Below are 21,424 nucleotides of genomic sequence, written 5' to 3'. Positions count from 1 at the left end.
CTGCATTTGACAAACTCAGAGACGAGGAAGGGACCGGAGTCGGACCAAAAATATGCGCCGGCCCTGCCCCCCGCCCCGCGCAGAGCCATCGGACACGTTGAGGCTGAAGGGGACTGGCGCAGAGCCCTTGGGCCCAGGGGCTAAGCGCAGCCATCATCCTTCAAGCCGCGCCTCCTGCTGCGCGGGGGTGAGTGACAATGGGCTCGGACTGTGGTTCCGTCGGACGCGTTGAGGCTGAAGGAGACTGGCGCAGAGCCCCTGTAACAGGGGCTAAGCGCAGCCATCATCCTCCAAGCCGCGCGTCCTTCAGTGCGGGGGTGAGTGACAGTGGGCCTGGACTGTTGTTCCACCGGACGCGTTGAGGCTGAAGGGGACTGGTGCAGAGCCCCTGTGCCAGGGGCTAAGCGCAGCCATCATCCTCCAAGCCGCGCGTCCTTCTGCGCAGGGGTGAGTGACAGTGGACCCGGACTGTGTTCCCACCGGACGCGTTGAGGCTGAAGGGGACTGGCTCAGAGCCCCTGGCACAGGGGCTAAGCACAGCCATCATCCTTCAAGCCGCGCGTCCTTCAGTGCGGGGGTGAGTGACAGAGGGCCTGGACTGTTGTTCCACCGGACGCGTTGAGGCTGAAGGGGACTGGTGCAGAGCCCCTGTGCCAGGGGCTAAGCGCAGCCATCATCCTCCAAGCCGCGCGTCCTTCTGCGCAGGGGTGAGTGACAATGGACCCGGACTGTGTTCCCACCGGACGCGTTGAGGCTGAAGGGGACTGGCTCAGAGCCCCTGGCACAGGGGCTAAGCGCAGCCATCATCCTCCAAGCCGCGCGTCCTTCAGTGCGGGGGTGAGTGACAGTGGGCCTGGACTGTTCTTCCACCGGACGCGTTGAGGCTGAAGGGGACTGGTGCAGAGCCCCTGTGCCAGGGGCTAAGCGCAGCCATCATCCTCCAAGTCGCGCGTCCTTCTGCGCAGGGGTGAGTGACAGTGGACCCGGACTGTGTTCCCACCGGACGCGTTGAGGCTGAAGGGGACTGGCTCAGAGCCCCTGGCACAGGGGCTAAGCACAGCCATCATCCTTCAAGCCGCGCGTCCTTCAGTGCGGGGGTGAGTGACAGAGGGCCTGGACTGTTGTTCCACCGGACGCGTTGAGGCTGAAGGGGACTGGTGCAGAGCCCCTGTGCCAGGAGCTAAGCGCAGCCATCATCCTCCAAGCCGCGCGTCCTTCTGCGCAGGGGTGAGTGACAATGGACCCGGACTGTGTTCCCACCGGACGCGTTGAGGCTGAAGGGGACTGGCTCAGAGCCCCTGGCACAGGGGCTAAGCGCAGCCATCATCCTTCAAGCCGCGCGTCCTTCAGTGCGGGTGTGAGTGATGGTCCCATCTCCGGAGACAAGGGGCCAGGCGCGGGGGAAGCCAGTCAGACTGAAGCCCCGCGCCTGGTGGGACCTCTGTCTCGGCCTCGCTTCCAACGTGTCCGGCGTGAGGTTAGCCGGAGCAAACCACAGCCGCAAAATGTAAACAAACCCGCAGTGCGCAGGAGCCTTCGAAGCTGGATAAAACCAGAACGGGGCCCTACGATGGCGGGTCTTGAGTGCCAATAGACCAAGCTCCTTGTCTGGTATACATAGAACCATGATTTGTACCATTTTCATGGTTGATTCACGGATGATCCCTGCTCCGCCTCACGCGAGTTGGACGGCTGGGTGCCTTTTATCCATGAGGCACTGCACTGCCTCCGGCAGCCGAGTTCGGGGCCCGGTGAGGGCTCCAGGCTCCAGGGGCTCCGACCCGGAGCCTCCGACCCGCAGAAGGTGCTCCCTGGCCGGGCAAAGTCTGGCCGTATGCGGGGTGGATGGCCCTGGGTCTGGGCGGCGCTAAGATCACGGAGCGGGTCACCTCCGCGTACAGCCCGTGGTCAGCGTGACACCGTGCTCTGCCCCGAGCAATCAGAGCAAACAGGAAGCTTCTGGAAGTGCCCGGGAGTCTGGTAAAATCAAGCCGAAAATAGACCCTCTCATGCCGGGTCTGAGCGGCGCTTAGAGCCCGGAGGAGCGCGGAGCGCGGGGCTCCATTCAGAGGCTCCGTGATCCGCCTTACAACCAGCTCTCACCTCCGCGTACAGCCCGTGGTCAGCGTGACACCGTGCTCTGCCCCGAGCAATCAGAGCAAACAGGAAGCTTCTGGAAGTGCCCGGGAGTCTGGTAAAATCAAGCCGAAAATAGACCCTCTCATGCCGGGTCTGAGCGGCGCTTAGAGCCCGGTGGAGCGCGGAGCGCGGGGCTCCATTCAGAGGCTCCGTGATCCGCCTTACAACCAGCTCTCACCTCCGCGTACAGCCCGTGGTCAGCGTGACACCGTGCTCTGCCCCGAGCAATCAGAGCAAACAGGAAGCTTCTGGAAGTGCCCGGGAGTCTGGTAAAATCAAGCCGAAAATAGACCCTCTCATGCCGGGTCTGAGCGGCGCTTAGAGCCCGGAGGAGCGCGGAGCGCGGGGCTCCATTCAGAGGCTCCGTGATCCGACGCTCACCTCCGCACCTCCGAACCATGACTTGACATTACGGCTGTGAAGGAGCCTTGGAAGCTGGATAAAACCAGAACGGGGCCCATCGATCGCGGTTCTCGTGTGCCCGTCAAACGAGCTCCTTGCCCGGTATCCGCACAACCAGGAAATGTACCTGTTTCGATTGCGAAAAACGTCATTCTCAAAAACCGCCCGCCCCTCCCTCCCAGCATTACCATTTTGCACATTCCGCGTGAGAGCAGCGTAAGAATTTCTCGGGAGCAGCGTGATTTAGCCCGGGAATTTTGAGCTGAACGCTTATTCCCACGAGCCCAAAAAACGACTAAGTCCAACGGTATATAGTGTACTATTGCCGAAAAACGACAGAGTCGCTCTGGTATAGTGTACTATTGCCGAAAAATGACAGAGTCTTTTCAGGTATAGTGTACTATTTCGGTTTTTACTCTAAGTCCCTCAGGGGCATATGGTGCTATACTATGATGGTCAGATCACTTCCAGGCCCCAGGGGAGTGCTTTTCTGGGGGCAAACAGTGCACTGATGATGGGGGATTATTTCATTTTGCTCATTTTGGTGTTTTTTCACATTTTAACCCATTTTCACCCCATTTGCTCACAACTTCATACTACGGCCCGGAAAAACGACAGAGTCGCTCGGGTATAGTGTACTATTGCCGAAAAATGACAGAGTCTTTTCAGGTATAGTGTACTATTTCGGTTTTTACTCTAAGTCCCTCAGGGGCATATGGTGCTATACTCTGATGGTCAGATCACCTCCAGGCCCCAGGGGAGTGCTTTTCTGGGGGCAAACAGTGCACTGATGATGGGGGATTATTTCATTTTGCTCATTTTGGTGTTTTTTCACATTTTAACCCATTTTCACCCCTTTTGCTCACAACTTCATACTACGGCCCGGAAAAACGACAGAGTCCCTCGGGTATAGTGTACTATTGCAGAAAAACGACAGAGTCTTTTCAGGCATAGTGTACTATTTCGGTTTTTACTCTAAGTCCCTCAGGGGCATATGGTGCTATACTCTGATGGTCAGATCACCTCCAGGCCCCATTGGAGTGCTTTTCTGGGGGCAAACAGTGCACTGATGATGGGGGATTATTTAATTTTGCTCATTTTGGTGTTTTTTCACATTTTAACCCATTTTCACCCCTTTTGCTCACAACTTCATACTACGGCCCGGAAAAACGACAGAGTCCCTCGGGTATAGTGTACTATTGCCGAAAAACGACAGAGTCCCTCGGGTATAGTGTACTATTGCCGAAAAACGACAGAGTCCCTCGGGTATAGTGTACTATTGCCGAAAAACGACAGAGTCCCTCGGGTATAGTGTACTATTGCCGAAAAACGACAGAGTCCCTCGGGTATAGTGTACTATTGCCGAAAAACGACAGAGTCCCTCGGGTATAGTGTACTATTGCCGAAAAACGACAGAGTCCCTCGGGTATAGTGTACTATTGCCGAAAAACGACAGAGTCCCTCGGGTATAGTGTACTATTGCCGACAAACGACAGAGTCCCTCGGGTATAGTGTACTATTGGCTGGAAGCTCGGTTTTTTTTCTAAGACCAGCAGGGGTATATGGTACTATATTCTGGTGGTCAGATCACCTCCAGGCCCCAGGGGAGTGCTTTTCTGGGGGCAAACTGTGCACTGATGATGGGGGATTATTTCATTTTGCTCATTTTGGTGTTTTTTCACATTTTAACCCATTTTCACCCCTTTTGCTCACATCTTCAAACTCGGGCCCTGATTACAAGTTCTGACCAAATGATGACAAACACGGTATTTATTATGTATTTTTTTCATTTTTTTTATTTTTCCAACTTATACATCCATCATTGGTGCCAGGCAGGTTGTGGAGAAAGCAGTGAAGAAAGGAGAGAGCCATCACAGAAAAGATGTCCATCCAGGGTCAAGGTACCCTGCACTTTTACATATCCAAATGACAGCATTTAAAGTTTTTTAGCGTATGGTATCTCTCGTTGCATGGAACCGCACAGAGGCCAACGCCACACTGACGGCACCTGTACTTTGTTTGCCGCCTGCCTTTGGTACGAGAGCGGTCAGAGCACACGGCGCAGTCTGGACGTCCCTCTGCTTGACAAAGCCAATGACGCTCTGTGAGTCTCTGTGGCATTTCACCCTCCGGTCTTGAGCGCCTTTCTTGTTTTTTGGAGTGATCAGCCAGTAATGCATCAATAATCTTCTGAATGTAAACCTTTAAAGGTTTGTGTGGGCCTGGAGTGGATTTGGTGTATATGATGTGTGAGTTGACAATACTTATGCTTATAATGGCATTGAATATGCGATGATACCATTTCCGGGACCTGTGTGGAAAGAGGTATGTCTTCATCCTCTGGTCAGCAGTGTCCACTCCACCCATGTAGGCGTTGTACTGGTCGACACATACAGGTCTTTTGATGTCACGGAAGCCAGTGTCATCTGTCTTGGATCGGATCCTCCTCTGAACACAATCATTTCCATGGACTGTGGACAACATGGTGAGACGTTTAGTATCGTGCCAAGCACAAGCCAGGAGTTTTCCCTTTCTGCAAAAAACTGGGTCATCTCCTTTTTTCAGCTGTAAGACACTTTTACCAAGGCATTTTGGCATCCCCAACCTGGTAATCCTTACCGTCCCACACAGTCCAGTTTCCAAATCTGCTAATTCATTTGCAATTACAGGCGAGGTATAGTAACTGTCCATGTAAATCTCGTGTCCTTTGCCCGTAAAGGGAGAAACCAACTCACGGACAACTGCGTGTGTTGCACTGATGTTGCTTGCATTATTTTTGTACTGTCCAGTGTGCATTGACCAGCGCAAAACATACCCTGAACAGCTTTCACTCAGGGCATACACTCTATAGCCATATTTGTCAGGTTTATTCGGAGAGTAACATTTTAGTGAAGATCTCCCCTTGAAAGCTATTGTCATTTCATCTAAAGAAAGCTCCTTGATTGGACTGTAAACTGCTGCAAATTTGGGAATAATCAAATCTATTATTGGGCGGACTTTGAACAGTTTATCGTGCCCGGGCTCGCCTGTTCTCACATAATCATTATTGTTGACAAAATGAAAGAACGAAAGAATGATTTCAAATCTGTTTCTTGACATTACATTTCCAAATCCAGGCGTTTGTGTAAGCCAAAATGTTCCCCAGTAATCCTCGATTTCAGGTTTCTCAACAAGGCCCATGGAGAGATGCAAAGCGAAGAAAGCTTTCATTTCGGTGACTGATACATCATACCACTCAAGAAATCTTGAATGTGGCTTCAGAATCATAGGTGCCATACACTGATGTGCATATCTATTTGTCTCATCAGTAATGAAAGTCCAAAACTGATCGGTCAGAAAGAGTGACAGAATATCAAATGGATTAGCATCCGTCAGATCCATCTCTCCTGTGTAGCCAACTGGGTCTTCAAAAGGTTTGATCCATGCCTCAAATACCTCGACCTCTCTCAGCATGTCCCAGCTCTCATCCACCGGGCAAGTTTTACTGCAGCCACTGGTTCCACTGGTTCCTCGCCTCCGTCTGTCCTTTGCACCTGTCCGTTGTTTCGAAGTCCCTTCATCTCCACTTGGAAATCCATCGTCACTCTCGGGGAGATAATACCCTTCAGAGTCAGAATCTGCTGTAAATTGCATGCCACGTGTACTTCCTCCAGCCATTTTTTTCCTTACCGGATCTGCCCTGGATCATACCTGGCTAATAAAGGGAAGTTGCACCGAACCGACCAATGACTGAAGTGATTCATTTTCTACTATTATTTCATTAATTTCCTTGTACGGTAAAGTTGCATTTCTGCGACTTTGGCGCTTAAAGGGTTAAGAGCGTACCACAAGGTTGATACTGATACTGCTTCAGCACATTAAACAACAGGACACTTAACGTGTCCCTGATTACTTCAACATACTTTGTATGTTTACATTGGCTCTGTAAGTGCGAGCACATGAGCCAATGTAAACAGTCCTTTCTGTGAGTTCTCTCCCATCTTTTTCCATGATGAGTTCAAATGGTAGAGCATTGTCTATGGACCCCATAAATATGTTGAGACATCATCCATGAGAAAGAGCAGGAAACGGAACACAAATTCTTTCTTGGAGAAAACACAAGGAACATCCAGCAAACGTCCAGCATTATAGTAACATCAGCCACATACAGGTGAAACAGAGGTACTCAGTTTTAGACTACACGCAGAGCCCCTGAGCTGCTCTTAAGGGATCTAAGGAGAAGGGATGAGGATTAGCCCAAATGCTACAGTGCTTGCTGAGAAAGCGAGAAGGATGCCCACATTCTCCAGCTGCCTTCTGGACTTTAAGCATCTTCCTTGGTGGAACGGCCCAGTTTCCACGAGATGGCCGAATGTTGACCCATAGATACTGGGGCTTCCCACCCGGCAAGCCACCTTTATCTGGTTGAGAACCATGGCCTCGGTTTTGGAGGTGCTGATTTTCATCCCAGCCTCTTCACACTCGGAATATACTATAGCTACTATATCTACTGTGTGACTTGAAATGACCTCAAAGACTGGGCTCACACTACATGAAAACGTTCATGAGACTGTAAGGGCAAGAGCACGGACACAGGTTGGCTATACACGGCTATAGTTTTTTACACTAGGTTCTGTGCTGTCACCTTCGATAGCTCAGTTGGAAGAGCGGAGGACTGTAGTCTGCAATCCTGTAATCCTTAGGTCGCTGGTTCAAATCCGGCTCGAAGGATGTACTTTTATCGGGTCCACGGTTCATACCCGGATGCCCCTGTGAGTTTGATGCTCTTTACGTAAACAGATTTTGTATTTCTTAAAAGACCAAATACAACAATGTCCTTCAGCAATATTTAGACTGCCCTTTGAACTGTATAGCCGTGTCTCAAGAGGACAAAAAGATGGCATTTAAGACATTTATTGTGGTCGTAGCTTTCAACACTTAGTGCCCCTCTGTCACCTTCGATAGCTCAGTTGGTACAGTGCTAGGCCCTCTTTCTTGGTTTCTTTAAGAAAATCCACATTGTTTGCAGATTTTAGCCATTTTTTTGCAACATCTTTGCAATGACATTTTTTAATGCAAGGTGACTATTTCTTCAGAATCTGGGAGTTAAAATCCTATACTAGTAGGCCATTTGTATTTTTAAGATGCAAGATAAAAAAAAAATGAAGTGCCCATTCGGTTTTACTCTTTCATCAATACTGCATCTTTTCCTGTTGTGTAAAACACTTTGAATTGCTTTGTGGACGAATTTTGCTCTACAACAGAACTTGCCTTACCTTGCCTTGTTATGTATGTTAAATACGTGGTGAGATGAATATCGTTTGGTTTTTCAAATCCAAAGGTAATGGCATTATGTATTCATGCAGGAGTAAACCAAATGGAGCTTTCGGTTTTCACTCAGCAAAAGAAATAATAATACAAATATTTGAGATTTGAATTCAAAGAAAGGATCACCTGTGTTCCTACGTACAGTTTGTTGAATGGGACTGTCTCAGAGCTGTGTGACCATCTTTCAAAGGACATCTTCAGTTCGTCTCAGTCACACCAACTTTGGACGGCTCAACCGAGATTACGCAGCTCCTGTGATTTCAGACATCTTTTGGTAACCAGCCAGGGCTGCATGGGCACCACAGCAATATTAAATGGCCCTCGTGTATCTACTGTAACTCTTTTGGAAGAAAGTGAAACCCAAGGATAAATCATTAGTCTGGTTGGAATTTTACTTCCACCAACACGTTTCCATAGGATATAGGAATGTGCACTGACGAGGTGGCCGAGTGGTTAAGGCGATGGACTGCTAATCCATTGTGCTCTGCACGCGTGGGTTCGAATCCCATCCTCGTCGATGTAAGTACCTTGTTATTATACTCCACCAAAGAATTTAAGAGCGTACCACAAGGTTGATACTGATACTGCTTCAGCACATTAAACAACAGGACACTTAACGTGTCCCTGATTACTTCAGGGCTTTGTATGTTTACATTGGCTCTGTAAGTGCGAGCACATGAGCCAATGTAAACAGTCCTTTCTGTGAGTTCTCTCCCATCTTTTTCCATGATGAGTTCAAATGGTAGAGCATTGTCTATGGACCCCATAAATATGTTGAGACATCATCCATGAGAAAGAGCAGGAAACGGAACACAAATTCTTTCTTGGAGAAAACACAAGGAACATCCAGCAAACGTCCAGCATTATAGTAACATCAGCCACATACAGGTGAAACAGAGGTACTCAGTTTTAGACTACACGCAGAGCCCCTGAGCTGCTCTTAAGGGATCTAAGGAGAAGGGATGAGGATTAGCCCAAATGCTACAGTGCTTGCTGAGAAAGCGAGAAGGATGCCCACATTCTCCAGCTGCCTTCTGGACTTTAAGCATCTTCCTTGGTGGAACGGCCCAGTTTCCACGAGATGGCCGAATGTTGACCCATAGATACTGGGGCTTCCCACCCGGCAAGCCACCTTTATCTGGTTGAGAACCATGGCCTCGGTTTTGGAGGTGCTGATTTTCATCCCAGCCTCTTCACACTCGGAATATACTATAGCTACTATATCTACTGTGTGACTTGAAATGACCTCAAAGACTGGGCTCACACTACATGAAAACGTTCATGAGACTGTAAGGGCAAGAGCACGGACACAGGTTGGCTATACACGGCTATAGTTTTTTACACTAGGTTATGTGCTGTCACCTTCGATAGCTCAGTTGGAAGAGCGGAGGACTGTAGTCTGCAATCCTGAAATCCTTAGGTCGCTGGTTCAAATCCGGCTTGAAGGATGTACTTTTATCGGGTCCACGGTTCATACCCGGATGCCCCTGTGAGTTTGATGCTCTTTACGTAAACAGATTTTGTATTTCTTAAAAGACCAAATACAACAATGTCCTTCAGCAATATTTAGACTGCCCTTTGAACTGTATAGCCGTGTCTCAAGAGGACAAAAAGATGGCATTTAAGACATTTATTGTGGTCGTAGCTTTCAACACTTAGTGCCCCTCTGTCACCTTCGATAGCTCAGTTGGTACAGTGCTAGGCCCTCTTTCTTGGTTTCTTTAAGAAAATCCACATTGTTTGCAGATTTTAGCCATTTTTTTGCAACATCTTTGCAATGACATTTTTTAATGCAAGGTGACTATTTCTTCAGAATCTGGGAGTTAAAATCCTATACTAGTAGGCCATTTGTATTTTTAAGATGCAAGATAAAAAAAAAATGAAGTGCCCATTCGGTTTTACTCTTCATCAATACTGCATCTTTTCCTGTTGTGTAAAACACTTTGAATTGCTTTGTGGACGAATTTTGCTCTACAACAGAACTTGCCTTACCTTGCCTTGTTATGTATGTTAAATACGTGGTGAGATGAATATCGTTTGGTTTTTCAAATCCAAAGGTAATGGCATTATGTATTCATGCAGGAGTAAACCAAATGGAGCTTTCGGTTTTCACTCAGCAAAAGAAATAATAATACAAATATTTGAGATTTGAATTCAAAGAAAGGATCACCTGTGTTCCTACGTACAGTTTGTTGAATGGGACTGTCTCAGAGCTGTGTGACCATCTTTCAAAGGACATCTTCAGTTCGTCTCAGTCACACCAACTTTGGACGGCTCAACCGAGATTACGCAGCTCCTGTGATTTCAGACATCTTTTGGTAACCAGCCAGGGCTGCATGGGCACCACAGCAATATTAAATGGCCCTCGTGTATCTACTGTAACTCTTTTGGAAGAAAGTGAAACCCAAGGATAAATCATTAGTCTGGTTGGAATTTTACTTCCACCAACACGTTTCCATAGGATATAGGAATGTGCACTGACGAGGTGGCCGAGTGGTTAAGGTGATGGACTGCTAATCCATTGTGCTCTGCACGCGTGGGTTCGAATCCCATCCTTGTCCATATAAGTACCTTGTTATTATACTCCACCAAAGAATTTAAGAGCGTACCACAAGGTTGATACTGATACTGCTTCAGCACATTAAACAACAGGACACTTAACGTGTCCCTGATTACTTCAGGGCTTTGTATGTTTACATTGGCTCTGTAAGTGCGAGCACATGAGCCAATGTAAACAGTCCTTTCTGTGAGTTCTCTCCCATCTTTTTCCATGATGAGTTCAAATGGTAGAGCATTGTCTATGGACCCCATAAATATGTTGAGACATCATCCATGAGAAAGAGCAGGAAACGGAACACAAATTCTTTCTTGGAGAAAACACAAGGAACATCCAGCAAACGTCCAGCATTATAGTAACATCAGCCACATACAGGTGAAACAGAGGTACTCAGTTTTAGACTACACGCAGAGCCCCTGAGCTGCTCTTAAGGGATCTAAGGAGAAGGGATGAGGATTAGCCCAAATGCTACAGTGCTTGCTGAGAAAGCGAGAAGGATGCCCACATTCTCCAGCTGCCTTCTGGACTTTAAGCATCTTCCTTGGTGGAACGGCCCAGTTTCCACGAGATGGCCGAATGTTGACCCATAGATACTGGGGCTTCCCACCCGGCAAGCCACCTTTATCTGGTTGAGAACCATGGCCTCGGTTTTGGAGGTGCTGATTTTCATCCCAGCCTCTTCACACTCGGAATATACTATAGCTACTATATCTACTGTGTGACTTGAAATGACCTCAAAGACTGGGCTCACACTACATGAAAACGTTCATGAGACTGTAAGGGCAAGAGCACGGACACAGGTTGGCTATACACGGCTATAGTTTTTTACACTAGGTTATGTGCTGTCACCTTCGATAGCTCAGTTGGAAGAGCGGAGGACTGTAGTCAGCAATCCTGTAATCCTTAGGTCGCTGGTTCAAATCCGGCTCGAAGGATGTACTTTTATCGGGTCCACGGTTCATACCCGGATGCCCCTGTGAGTTTGATGCTCTTTACGTAAACAGATTTTGTATTTCTTAAAAGACCAAATACAACAATGTCCTTCAGCAATATTTAGACTGCCCTTTGAACTGTATAGCCGTGTCTCAAGAGGACAAAAAGATGGCATTTAAGACATTTATTGTGGTCGTAGCTTTCAACACTTAGTGCCCCTCTGTCACCTTCGATAGCTCAGTTGGTACAGTGCTAGGCCCTCTTTCTTGGTTTCTTTAAGAAAATCCACATTGTTTGCAGATTTTAGCCATTTTTTTGCAACATCTTTGCAATGACATTTTTTAATGCAAGGTGACTATTTCTTCAGAATCTGGGAGTTAAAATCCTATACTAGTAGGCCATTTGTATTTTTAAGATGCAAGATAAAAAAAAAATGAAGTGCCCATTCGGTTTTACTCTTTCATCAATACTGCATCTTTTCCTGTTGTGTAAAACACTTTGAATTGCTTTGTGGACGAATTTTGCTCTACAACAGAACTTGCCTTACCTTGCCTTGTTATGTATGTTAAATACGTGGTGAGATGAATATCGTTTGGTTTTTCAAATCCAAAGGTAATGGCATTATGTATTCATGCAGGAGTAAACCAAATGGAGCTTTCGGTTTTCACTCAGCAAAAGAAATAATAATACAAATATTTGAGATTTGAATTCAAAGAAAGGATCACCTGTGTTCCTACGTACAGTTTGTTGAATGGGACTGTCTCAGAGCTGTGTGACCATCTTTCAAAGGACATCTTCAGTTCGTCTCAGTCACACCAACTTTGGACGGCTCAACCGAGATTACGCAGCTCCTGTGATTTCAGACATCTTTTGGTAACCAGCCAGGGCTGCATGGGCACCATAGCAATATTAAATGGCCCTCGTGTATCTACTGTAACTCTTTTGGAAGAAAGTGAAACCCAAGGATAAATCATTAGTCTGGTTGGAATTTTACTTCCACCAACACGTTTCCATAGGATATAGGAATGTGCACTGACGAGGTGGCCGAGTGGTTAAGGCGATGGACTGCTAATCCATTGTGCTCTGCACGCGTGGGTTCGAATCCCATCCTCGTCGATGTAAGTACCTTGTTATTATACTCCACCAAAGAATTTAAGAGCGTACCACAAGGTTGATACTGATACTGCTTCAGCACATTAAACAACAGGACACTTAACGTGTCCCTGATTACTTCAGGGCTTTGTATGTTTACATTGGCTCTGTAAGTGCGAGCACATGAGCCAATGTAAACAGTCCTTTCTGTGAGTTCTCTCCCATCTTTTTCCATGATGAGTTCAAATGGTAGAGCATTGTCTATGGACCCCATAAATATGTTGAGACATCATCCATGAGAAAGAGCAGGAAACGGAACACAAATTCTTTCTTGGAGAAAACACAAGGAACATCCAGCAAACGTCCAGCGTTATAGTAACATCAGCCACATACAGGTGAAACAGAGGTACTCAGTTTTAGACTACACGCAGAGCCCCTGAGCTGCTCTTAAGGGATCTAAGGAGAAGGGATGAGGATTAGCTCAAATGCTACAGTGCTTGCTGAGAAAGCGAGAAGGATGCCCACATCCTCCAGCTGCCTTCTGGACTTTAAGCATCTTCCTTGGTGGAACGGCCCAGTTTCCACGAGATGGCCGAATGTTGACCCATAGATACTGGGGCTTCCCACCCGGCAAGCCACCTTTATCTGGTTGAGAACCATGGCCTCGGTTTTGGAGGTGCTGATTTTCATCCCAGCCTCTTCACACTCGGAATATACTATAGCTACTATATCTACTGTGTGACTTGAAATGACCTCAAAGACTGGGCTCACACTACATGAAAACGTTCATGAGACTGTAAGGGCAAGAGCACGGACACAGGTTGGCTATACACGGCTATAGTTTTTTACACTAGGTTATGTGCTGTCACCTTCGATAGCTCAGTTGGAAGAGCGGAGGACTGTAGTCTGCAATCCTGTAATCCTTAGGTCGCTGGTTCAAATCCGGCTCGAAGGATGTACTTTTATCGGGTCCACGGTTCATACCCGGATGCCCCTGTGAGTTTGATGCTCTTTACGTAAACAGATTTTGTATTTCTTAAAAGACCAAATACAACAATGTCCTTCAGCAATATTTAGACTGCCCTTTGAACTGTATAGCCGTGTCTCAAGAGGACAAAAAGATGGCATTTAAGACATTTATTGTGGTCGTAGCTTTCAACACTTAGTGCCCCTCTGTCACCTTCGATAGCTCAGTTGGTACAGTGCTAGGCCCTCTTTCTTGGTTTCTTTAAGAAAATCCATATTGTTTGCAGATTTTAGCCATTTTTTTGCAACATCTTTGCAATGACATTTTCTAATGCAAGGTGACTATTTCTTCAGAATCTGGGAGTTAAAATCCTATACTAGTAGGCCATTTGTATTTTTAAGATGCAAGGTAAAAAAAAAATGAAGTGCCCATTCGGTTTTACTCTTTCATCAATACTGCATCTTTTCCTGTTGTGTAAAACACTTTGAATTGCTTTGTGGACGAATTTTGCTCTACAACAGAACTTGCCTTACCTTGCCTTGTTATGTATGTTAAATACGTGGTGAGATGAATATCGTTTGGTTTTTCAAATCCAAAGGTAATGGCATTATGTATTCATGCAGGAGTAAACCAAATGGAGCTTTCGGTTTTCACTCAGCAAAAGAAATAATAATACAAATATTTGAGATTTGAATTCAAAGAAAGGATCACCTGTGTTCCTACGTACAGTTTGTTGAATGGGACTGTCTCAGAGCTGTGTGACCATCTTTCAAAGGACATCTTCAGTTCGTCTCAGTCACACCAACTTTGGACGGCTCAACCGAGATTACGCAGCTCCTGTGATTTCAGACATCTTTTGGTAACCAGCCAGGGCTGCATGGGCACCACAGCAATATGAAATGGCCCTCGTGTATCTACTGTAACCCTTTTGGAAGAAAGTGAAACCCAAGGATAAATCATTAGTCTGGTTGGAATTTTACTTCCACCAACACGTTTCCATAGGATATAGGAATGTGCACTGACGGGGTGGCCGAGTGGTTAAGGCGATGGACTGCTAATCCATTGTGCTCTGCACGCGTGGGTTCGAATCCCATCCTCGTCGATGTAAGTACCTTGTTATTATACTCCACCAAAGAATTTAAGAGCGTACCACAAGGTTGATACTGATACTGCTTCAGCACATTAAACAACAGGACACTTAACGTGTCCCTGATTACTTCAGGGCTTTGTATGTTTACATTGGCTCTGTAAGTGCGAGCACATGAGCCAATGTAAACAGTCCTTTCTGTGAGTTCTCTCCCATCTTTTTCCATGATGAGTTCAAATGGTAGAGCATTGTCTATGGACCCCATAAATATGTTGAGACATCATCCATGAGAAAGAGCAGGAAACGGAACACAAATTCTTTCTTGGAGAAAACACAAGGAACATCCAGCAAACGTCCAGCGTTATAGTAACATCAGCCACATACAGGTGAAACAGAGGTACTCAGTTTTAGACTACACGCAGAGCCCCTGAGCTGCTCTTAAGGGATCTAAGGAGAAGGGATGAGGATTAGCTCAAATGCTACAGTGCTTGCTGAGAAAGCGAGAAGGATGCCCACATCCTCCAGCTGCCTTCTGGACTTTAAGCATCTTCCTTGGTGGAACGGCCCAGTTTCCACGAGATGGCCGAATGTTGACCCATAGATACTGGGGCTTCCCACCCGGCAAGCCACCTTTATCTGGTTGAGAACCATGGCCTCGGTTTTGGAGGTGCTGATTTTCATCCCAGCCTCTTCACACTCGGAATATACTATAGCTACTATATCTACTGTGTGACTTGAAATGACCTCAAAGACTGGGCTCACACTACATGAAAACGTTCATGAGACTGTAAGGGCAAGAGCACGGACACAGGTTGGCTATACACGGCTATAGTTTTTTACACTAGGTTATGTGCTGTCACCTTCGATAGCTCAGTTGGAAGAGCGGAGGACTGTAGTCTGCAATCCTGTAATCCTTAGGTCGCTGGTTCAAATCCGGCTCGAAGGATGTACTTTTATCGGGTCCACGGTTCATACCCGGATGCCCCTGTGAGTTTGATGCTCTTTACGTAAACAGATTTTGTATTTCTTAAAAGACCAAATACAACAATGTCCTTCAGCAATATTTAGACTGCCCTTTGAACTGTATAGCCGTGTCTCAAGAGGACAAAAAGATGGCATTTAAGACATTTATTGTGGTCGTAGCTTTCAACACTTAGTGCCCCTCTGTCACCTTCGATAGCTCAGTTGGTACAGTGCTAGGCCCTCTTTCTTGGTTTCTTTAAGAAAATCCATATTGTTTGCAGATTTTAGCCATTTTTTTGCAACATCTTTGCAATGACATTTTCTAATGCAAGGTGACTATTTCTTCAGAATCTGGGAGTTAAAATCCTATACTAGTAGGCCATTTGTATTTTTAAGATGCAAGGTAAAAAAAAAATGAAGTGCCCATTCGGTTTTACTCTTTCATCAATACTGCATCTTTTCCTGTTGTGTAAAACACTTTGAATTGCTTTGTGGACGAATTTTGCTCTACAACAGAACTTGCCTTACCTTGCCTTGTTATGTATGTTAAATACGTGGTGAGATGAATATCGTTTGGTTTTTCAAATCCAAAGGTAATGGCATTATGTATTCATGCAGGAGTAAACCAAATGGAGCTTTCGGTTTTCACTCAGCAAAAGAAATAATAATACAAATATTTGAGATTTGAATTCAAAGAAAGGATCACCTGTGTTCCTACGTACAGTTTGTTGAATGGGACTGTCTCAGAGCTGTGTGACCATCTTTCAAAGGACATCTTCAGTTCGTCTCAGTCACACCAACTTTGGACGGCTCAACCGAGATTACGCAGCTCCTGTGATTTCAGACATCTTTTGGTAACCAGCCAGGGCTGCATGGGCACCACAGCAATATGAAATGGCCCTCGTGTATCTACTGTAACCCTTTTGGAAGAAAGTGAAACCCAAGGATAAATCATTAGTCTGGTTGGAATTTTACTTCCACCAACACGTTTCCATAGGATATAGGAATGTGCACTGACGGGGTGGCCGAGTGGTTAAGGCGATGGACTGCTAATCCATTGTGCTCTGCACGCGTGGGTTCGAATCCCATCCTCGTCGATATAAGTACCTTGTTATTATACTCCACCAAAGAATTTAAGAGCGTACCACAAGGTTGATACTGATACTGCTTCAGCACATTAAACAACAGGACACTTAACGTGTCCCTGATTACTTCAGGGCTTTGTATGTTTACACTGGCTCTGTAAGTGCGAGCACATGAGCCAATGTAAACAGTCCTTTCTGTGAGTTCTCTCCCATCTTTTTCCATGATGAGTTCAAATGGTAGAGCATTGTCTATGGACCCCATAAATATGTTGAGACATCATCCATGAGAAAGAGCAGGAAACGGAACACAAATTCTTTCTTGGAGAAAACACAAGGAACATCCAGCAAACGTCCAGCGTTATAGTAACATCAGCCACATACAGGTGAAACAGAGGTACTCAGTTTTAGACTACACGCAGAGCCCCTGAGCTGCTCTTAAGGGATCTAAGGAGAAGGGATGAGGATTAGCTCAAATGCTACAGTGCTTGCTGAGAAAGCGAGAAGGATGCCCACATTCTCCAGCTGCCTTCTGGACTTTAAGCATCTTCCTTGGTGGAACGGCCCAGTTTCCACGAGATGGCCGAATGTTGACCCATAGATACTGGGGCTTCCCACCCGGCAAGCCACCTTTATCTGGTTGAGAACCATGGCCTCGGTTTTGGAGGTGCTGATTTTCATCCCAGCCTCTTCACACTCGGAATATACTATAGCTACTATATCTACTGTGTGACTTGAAATGACCTCAAAGACTGGGCTCACACTACATGAAAACGTTCATGAGACTGTAAGGGCAAGAGCACGGACACAGGTTGGCTATACACGGCTATAGTTTTTTACACTAGGTTATGTGCTGTCACCTTCGATAGCTCAGTTGGAAGAGCGGAGGACTGTAGTCTGCAATCCTGTAATCCTTAGGTCGCTGGTTCAAATCCGGCTCGAAGGATGTACTTTTATCGGGTCCACGGTTCATACCCGGATGCCCCTGTGAGTTTGATGCTCTTTACGCAAACAGATTTTGTATTTCTTAAAAGACCAAATACAACAATGTCCTTCAGCAATATTTAGACTGCCCTTTGAACTGTATAGCCGTGTCTCAAGAGGACAAAAAGATGGCATTTAAGACATTTATTGTGGTCGTAGCTTTCAACACTTAGTGCCCCTCTGTCACCTTCGATAGCTCAGTTGGTACAGTGCTAGGCCCTCTTTCTTGGTTTCTTTAAGAAAATCCATATTGTTTGCAGATTTTAGCCATTTTTTTGCAACATCTTTGCAATGACATTTTCTAATGCAAGGTGACTATTTCTTCAGAATCTGGGAGTTAAAATCCTATACTAGTAGGCCATTTGTATTTTTAAGATGCAAGATAAAAAAAAAATGAAGTGCCCATTCGGTTTTACTCTTTCATCAATACTGCATCTTTTCCTGTTGTGTAAAACACTTTGAATTGCTTTGTGGACGAATTTTGCTCTACAACAGAACTTGCCTTACCTTGCCTTGTTATGTATGTTAAATACGTGGTGAGATGAATATCGTTTGGTTTTTCAAATCCAAAGGTAATGGCATTATGTATTCATGCAGGAGTAAACCAAATGGAGCTTTCGGTTTTCACTCAGCAAAAGAAATAATAATACAAATATTTGAGATTTGAATTCAAAGAAAGGATCACCTGTGTTCCTACGTACAGTTTGTTGAATGGGACTGTCTCAGAGCTGTGTGACCATCTTTCAAAGGACATCTTCAGTTCGTCTCAGTCACACCAACTTTGGACGGCTCAACCGAGATTACGCAGCTCCTGTGATTTCAGACATCTTTTGGTAACCAGCCAGGGCTGCATGGGCACCACAGCAATATGAAATGGCCCTCGTGTATCTACTGTAACCCTTTTGGAAGAAAGTGAAACCCAAGGATAAATCATTAGTCTGGTTGGAATTTTACTTCCACCAACACGTTTCCATAGGATATAGGAATGTGCACTGACGAGGTGGCCGAGTGGTTAAGGCGATGGACTGCTAATCCATTGTGCTCTGCACGTGTGGGTTAGAATCCCATCCTCGTCGATATAAGTACCTTGTTATTATACTCCACCAAAGAATTTAAAAGCGTACCACAAGGTTGATACTGATACTGCTTCAGCACATTAAAAACTGATACTGCTTCAGCACATTAAACACTTACTTCAACATACTTTGTATGTTTACATTGGCTCTGTAAGTGCGAGCACATGAGCCAATGTAAACAGTCCTTTCTGTGAGTTCTCTCCCATCTTTTTCCATGATGAGTTCAAATGGTAGAGCATTGTCTATGGACCCCATAAATATGTTGAGACATCATCCATGAGAAAGAGCAGGAAACGGAACACAAATTCTTTCTTGGAGAAAACACAAGGAACATCCAGCAAACGTCCAGCGTTATAGTAACATCAGCCACATACAGGTGAAACAGAGGTACTCAGTTTTAGACTACACGCAGAGCCCCTGAGCTGCTCTTAAGGGATCTAAGGAGAAGGGATGAGGATTAGCTCAAATGCTACAGTGCTTGCTGAGAAAGCGAGAAGGATGCCCACATTCTCCAGCTGCCTTCTGGACTTTAAGCATCTTCCTTGGTGGAACGGCCCAGTTTCCACGAGATGGCCGAATGTTGACCCATAGATACTGGGGCTTCCCACCCGGCAAGCCACCTTTATCTGGTTGAGAACCATGGCCTCGGTTTTGGAGGTGCTGATTTTCATCCCAGCCTCTTCACACTCGGAATATACTATAGCTACTATATCTACTGTGTGACTTGAAATGACCTCAAAGACTGGGCTCACACTACATGAAAACGTTCATGAGACTGTAAGGGCAAGAGCACGGACACAGGTTGGCTATACACGGCTATAGTTTTTTACACTAGGTTATGTGCTGTCACCTTCGATAGCTCAGTTGGAAGAGCGGAGGACTGTAGTCTGCAATCCTGTAATCCTTAGGTCGCTGGTTCAAATCCGGCTCGAAGGATGTACTTTTATCGGGTCCACGGTTCATACCCGGATGCCCCTGTGAGTTTGATGCTCTTTACGTAAACAGATTTTGTATTTCTTAAAAGACCAAATACAACAATGTCCTTCAGCAATATTTAGACTGCCCTTTGAACTGTATAGCCGTGTCTCAAGAGGACAAAAAGATGGCATTTAAGACATTAATTGTGGTCGTAGCTTTCAACACTTAGTGCCCCTCTGTCACCTTCGATAGCTCAGTTGGTACAGTGCTAGGCCCTCTTTCTTGGTTTCTTTAAGAAAATCCATATTGTTTGCAGATTTTAGCCATTTTTTTGCAACATCTTTGCAATGACATTTTCTAATGCAAGGTGACTATTTCTTCAGAATCTGGGAGTTAAAATCCTATACTAGTAGGCCATTTGTATTTTTAAGATGCAAGATAAAAAAAAAATGAAGTGCCCATTCGGTTTTACTCTTTCATCAATACTGCATCTTTTCCTGTTGTGTAAAACACTTTGAATTGCTTTGTGGACGAATTTTGCTCTACAACAGAACTTGCCTTACCTTGCCTTGTTATGTATGTTAAATACGTGGTGAGATGAATATCGTTTGGTTTTTCAAATCCAAAGGTAATGGCATTATGTATTCATGCAGGAGTAAACCAAATGGAGCTTTCGGTTTTCACTCAGCAAAAGAAATAATAATACAAATATTTGAGATTTGAATTCAAAGAAAGGATCACCTGTGTTCCTACGTACAGTTTGTTGAATGGGACTGTCTCAGAGCTGTGTGACCATCTTTCAAAGGACATCTTCAGTTCGTCTCAGTCACACCAACTTTGGACGGCTCAACCGAGATTACGCAGCTCCTGTGATTTCAGACATCTTTTGGTAACCAGCCAGGGCTGCATGGGCACCACAGCAATATGAAATGGCCCTCGTGTATCTACTGTAACTCTTTTGGAAGAAAGTGAAACCCAAGGATAAATCATTAGTCTGTTTGGAATTTTACTTCCACCAACACGTTTCCATAGGATATAGGAATGTGCACTGACGAGGTGGCCGAGTGGTTAAGGCAATGGACTGCTAATCCATTGTGCTCTGCACGCGTGGGTTCGAATCCCATCCTCGTCGATATAAGTTCCTTGTTATTATACTCCACCAAAGAATTTAAGAGCGTACCACAAGGTTGATACTGATACTGCTTCAGCACAATAACCCTTTAGGCGCCAGAGATTATGGATGAAATAAATGTATAAATAAAAAACTTCCTGAGATACAGAGAACTGAAGCCGGGGCACAGCTCTGGGTCGGCAGTGCCCCTGGAGGCCCGTAGAAGCTCCACACTCCAGTTGATTCTTGGATAAAAGGGCACCCAGCCGGTCTCGAACTCGCGTGAGGCGGAGCAGGGATCATCCACCCCGCACACGGCCAGACTTTGCCCGGCCAGGGAGCACCTTCTGCGGGTCGGAGGCTCCGGGTCGGAGCCCCTGGAGCCTGGAGCCCTCACCGGGCCCCGAACTAGGCTGCCGGAGGCAGTGCAGTGCCTCATGGATAAAAGGGCACCCAGCCGGTCTCGAACTCGCGTGAGGCGGAGCAGGGATCATCCACCCCGCACACGGCCAGACTTTGCCCGGCCAGGGAGCACCTTCTGCGGGTCGGAGGCTCCGGGTCGGAGCCCCTGGAGCCTGGAGCCCTCACCGGGCCCCGAACTCGGCTGCCGGAGGCAGTGCAGTGCCTCATGGATAAAAGGGCACCCAGCCGGTCTCGAACTCGCGTGAGGCGGAGCAGGGATCATCCACCCCGCACACGGCCAGACTTTGCCCGGCCAGGGAGCACCTTCTGCGGGTCGGAGGCTCCGGGTCGGAGCCCCTGGAGCCTGGAGCCCTCACCGGGCCCCGAACTCGGCTGCCGGAGGC

The 21,424-nt window shown here is 46.3% G+C and overlaps 14 non-coding genes across 14 annotated transcripts; all 14 read left to right on the top strand.

The window, feature by feature from the left end:
• Positions 1 to 7,164: 7,164 nt before the first annotated feature.
• On the top strand, positions 7,165 to 7,251 carry trnay-gua (transfer RNA tyrosine (anticodon GUA)). The gene is given in 2 exon segments: positions 7,165 to 7,201; positions 7,216 to 7,251. It is a non-coding gene; the product is annotated as a tRNA-Tyr (tRNA).
• A 1,032-nt stretch (positions 7,252 to 8,283) lies between these two features.
• On the top strand, positions 8,284 to 8,365 carry trnas-gcu (transfer RNA serine (anticodon GCU)). The gene has a single exon. It is a non-coding gene; the product is annotated as a tRNA-Ser (tRNA).
• Positions 8,366 to 9,209: 844 nt separating this feature from the next.
• On the top strand, positions 9,210 to 9,296 carry trnay-gua (transfer RNA tyrosine (anticodon GUA)). Its single transcript is given in 2 exon segments — positions 9,210 to 9,246; positions 9,261 to 9,296. It is a non-coding gene; the product is annotated as a tRNA-Tyr (tRNA).
• A 1,031-nt stretch (positions 9,297 to 10,327) lies between these two features.
• trnas-gcu (transfer RNA serine (anticodon GCU)) lies at positions 10,328 to 10,409 on the top strand. Its single transcript has one exon. It is a non-coding gene; the product is annotated as a tRNA-Ser (tRNA).
• Positions 10,410 to 11,253: 844 nt separating this feature from the next.
• On the top strand, positions 11,254 to 11,340 carry trnay-gua (transfer RNA tyrosine (anticodon GUA)). The gene is given in 2 exon segments: positions 11,254 to 11,290; positions 11,305 to 11,340. It is a non-coding gene; the product is annotated as a tRNA-Tyr (tRNA).
• Positions 11,341 to 12,372: 1,032 nt separating this feature from the next.
• On the top strand, positions 12,373 to 12,454 carry trnas-gcu (transfer RNA serine (anticodon GCU)). The gene has a single exon. It is a non-coding gene; the product is annotated as a tRNA-Ser (tRNA).
• Positions 12,455 to 13,298: 844 nt separating this feature from the next.
• On the top strand, positions 13,299 to 13,385 carry trnay-gua (transfer RNA tyrosine (anticodon GUA)). Its single transcript is given in 2 exon segments — positions 13,299 to 13,335; positions 13,350 to 13,385. It is a non-coding gene; the product is annotated as a tRNA-Tyr (tRNA).
• A 1,032-nt stretch (positions 13,386 to 14,417) lies between these two features.
• Positions 14,418 to 14,499, top strand: trnas-gcu (transfer RNA serine (anticodon GCU)). The gene has a single exon. It is a non-coding gene; the product is annotated as a tRNA-Ser (tRNA).
• Positions 14,500 to 15,343: 844 nt separating this feature from the next.
• trnay-gua (transfer RNA tyrosine (anticodon GUA)) lies at positions 15,344 to 15,430 on the top strand. Its single transcript is given in 2 exon segments — positions 15,344 to 15,380; positions 15,395 to 15,430. It is a non-coding gene; the product is annotated as a tRNA-Tyr (tRNA).
• Positions 15,431 to 16,462: 1,032 nt separating this feature from the next.
• trnas-gcu (transfer RNA serine (anticodon GCU)) lies at positions 16,463 to 16,544 on the top strand. The gene has a single exon. It is a non-coding gene; the product is annotated as a tRNA-Ser (tRNA).
• Positions 16,545 to 17,388: 844 nt separating this feature from the next.
• trnay-gua (transfer RNA tyrosine (anticodon GUA)) lies at positions 17,389 to 17,475 on the top strand. Its single transcript is given in 2 exon segments — positions 17,389 to 17,425; positions 17,440 to 17,475. It is a non-coding gene; the product is annotated as a tRNA-Tyr (tRNA).
• A 1,032-nt stretch (positions 17,476 to 18,507) lies between these two features.
• trnas-gcu (transfer RNA serine (anticodon GCU)) lies at positions 18,508 to 18,589 on the top strand. Its single transcript has one exon. It is a non-coding gene; the product is annotated as a tRNA-Ser (tRNA).
• An 849-nt stretch (positions 18,590 to 19,438) lies between these two features.
• Positions 19,439 to 19,525, top strand: trnay-gua (transfer RNA tyrosine (anticodon GUA)). Its single transcript is given in 2 exon segments — positions 19,439 to 19,475; positions 19,490 to 19,525. It is a non-coding gene; the product is annotated as a tRNA-Tyr (tRNA).
• A 1,032-nt stretch (positions 19,526 to 20,557) lies between these two features.
• trnas-gcu (transfer RNA serine (anticodon GCU)) lies at positions 20,558 to 20,639 on the top strand. The gene has a single exon. It is a non-coding gene; the product is annotated as a tRNA-Ser (tRNA).
• The last annotated feature ends 785 nt before the right edge of the window (positions 20,640 to 21,424 follow it).

The sequence above is a fragment of the Eucyclogobius newberryi genome, unplaced genomic scaffold, assembly GCF_026437365.1.
Source record: "Eucyclogobius newberryi isolate DKJ021-1_F unplaced genomic scaffold, fEucNew1.0.hap1 SCAF_6, whole genome shotgun sequence".
NCBI lineage: Eukaryota > Metazoa > Chordata > Actinopteri > Gobiiformes > Gobiidae > Eucyclogobius > Eucyclogobius newberryi.
The sequence above is the reverse complement of the archived record's forward strand: the minus strand, read 5'-3'. Positions and strand labels throughout refer to the sequence as shown.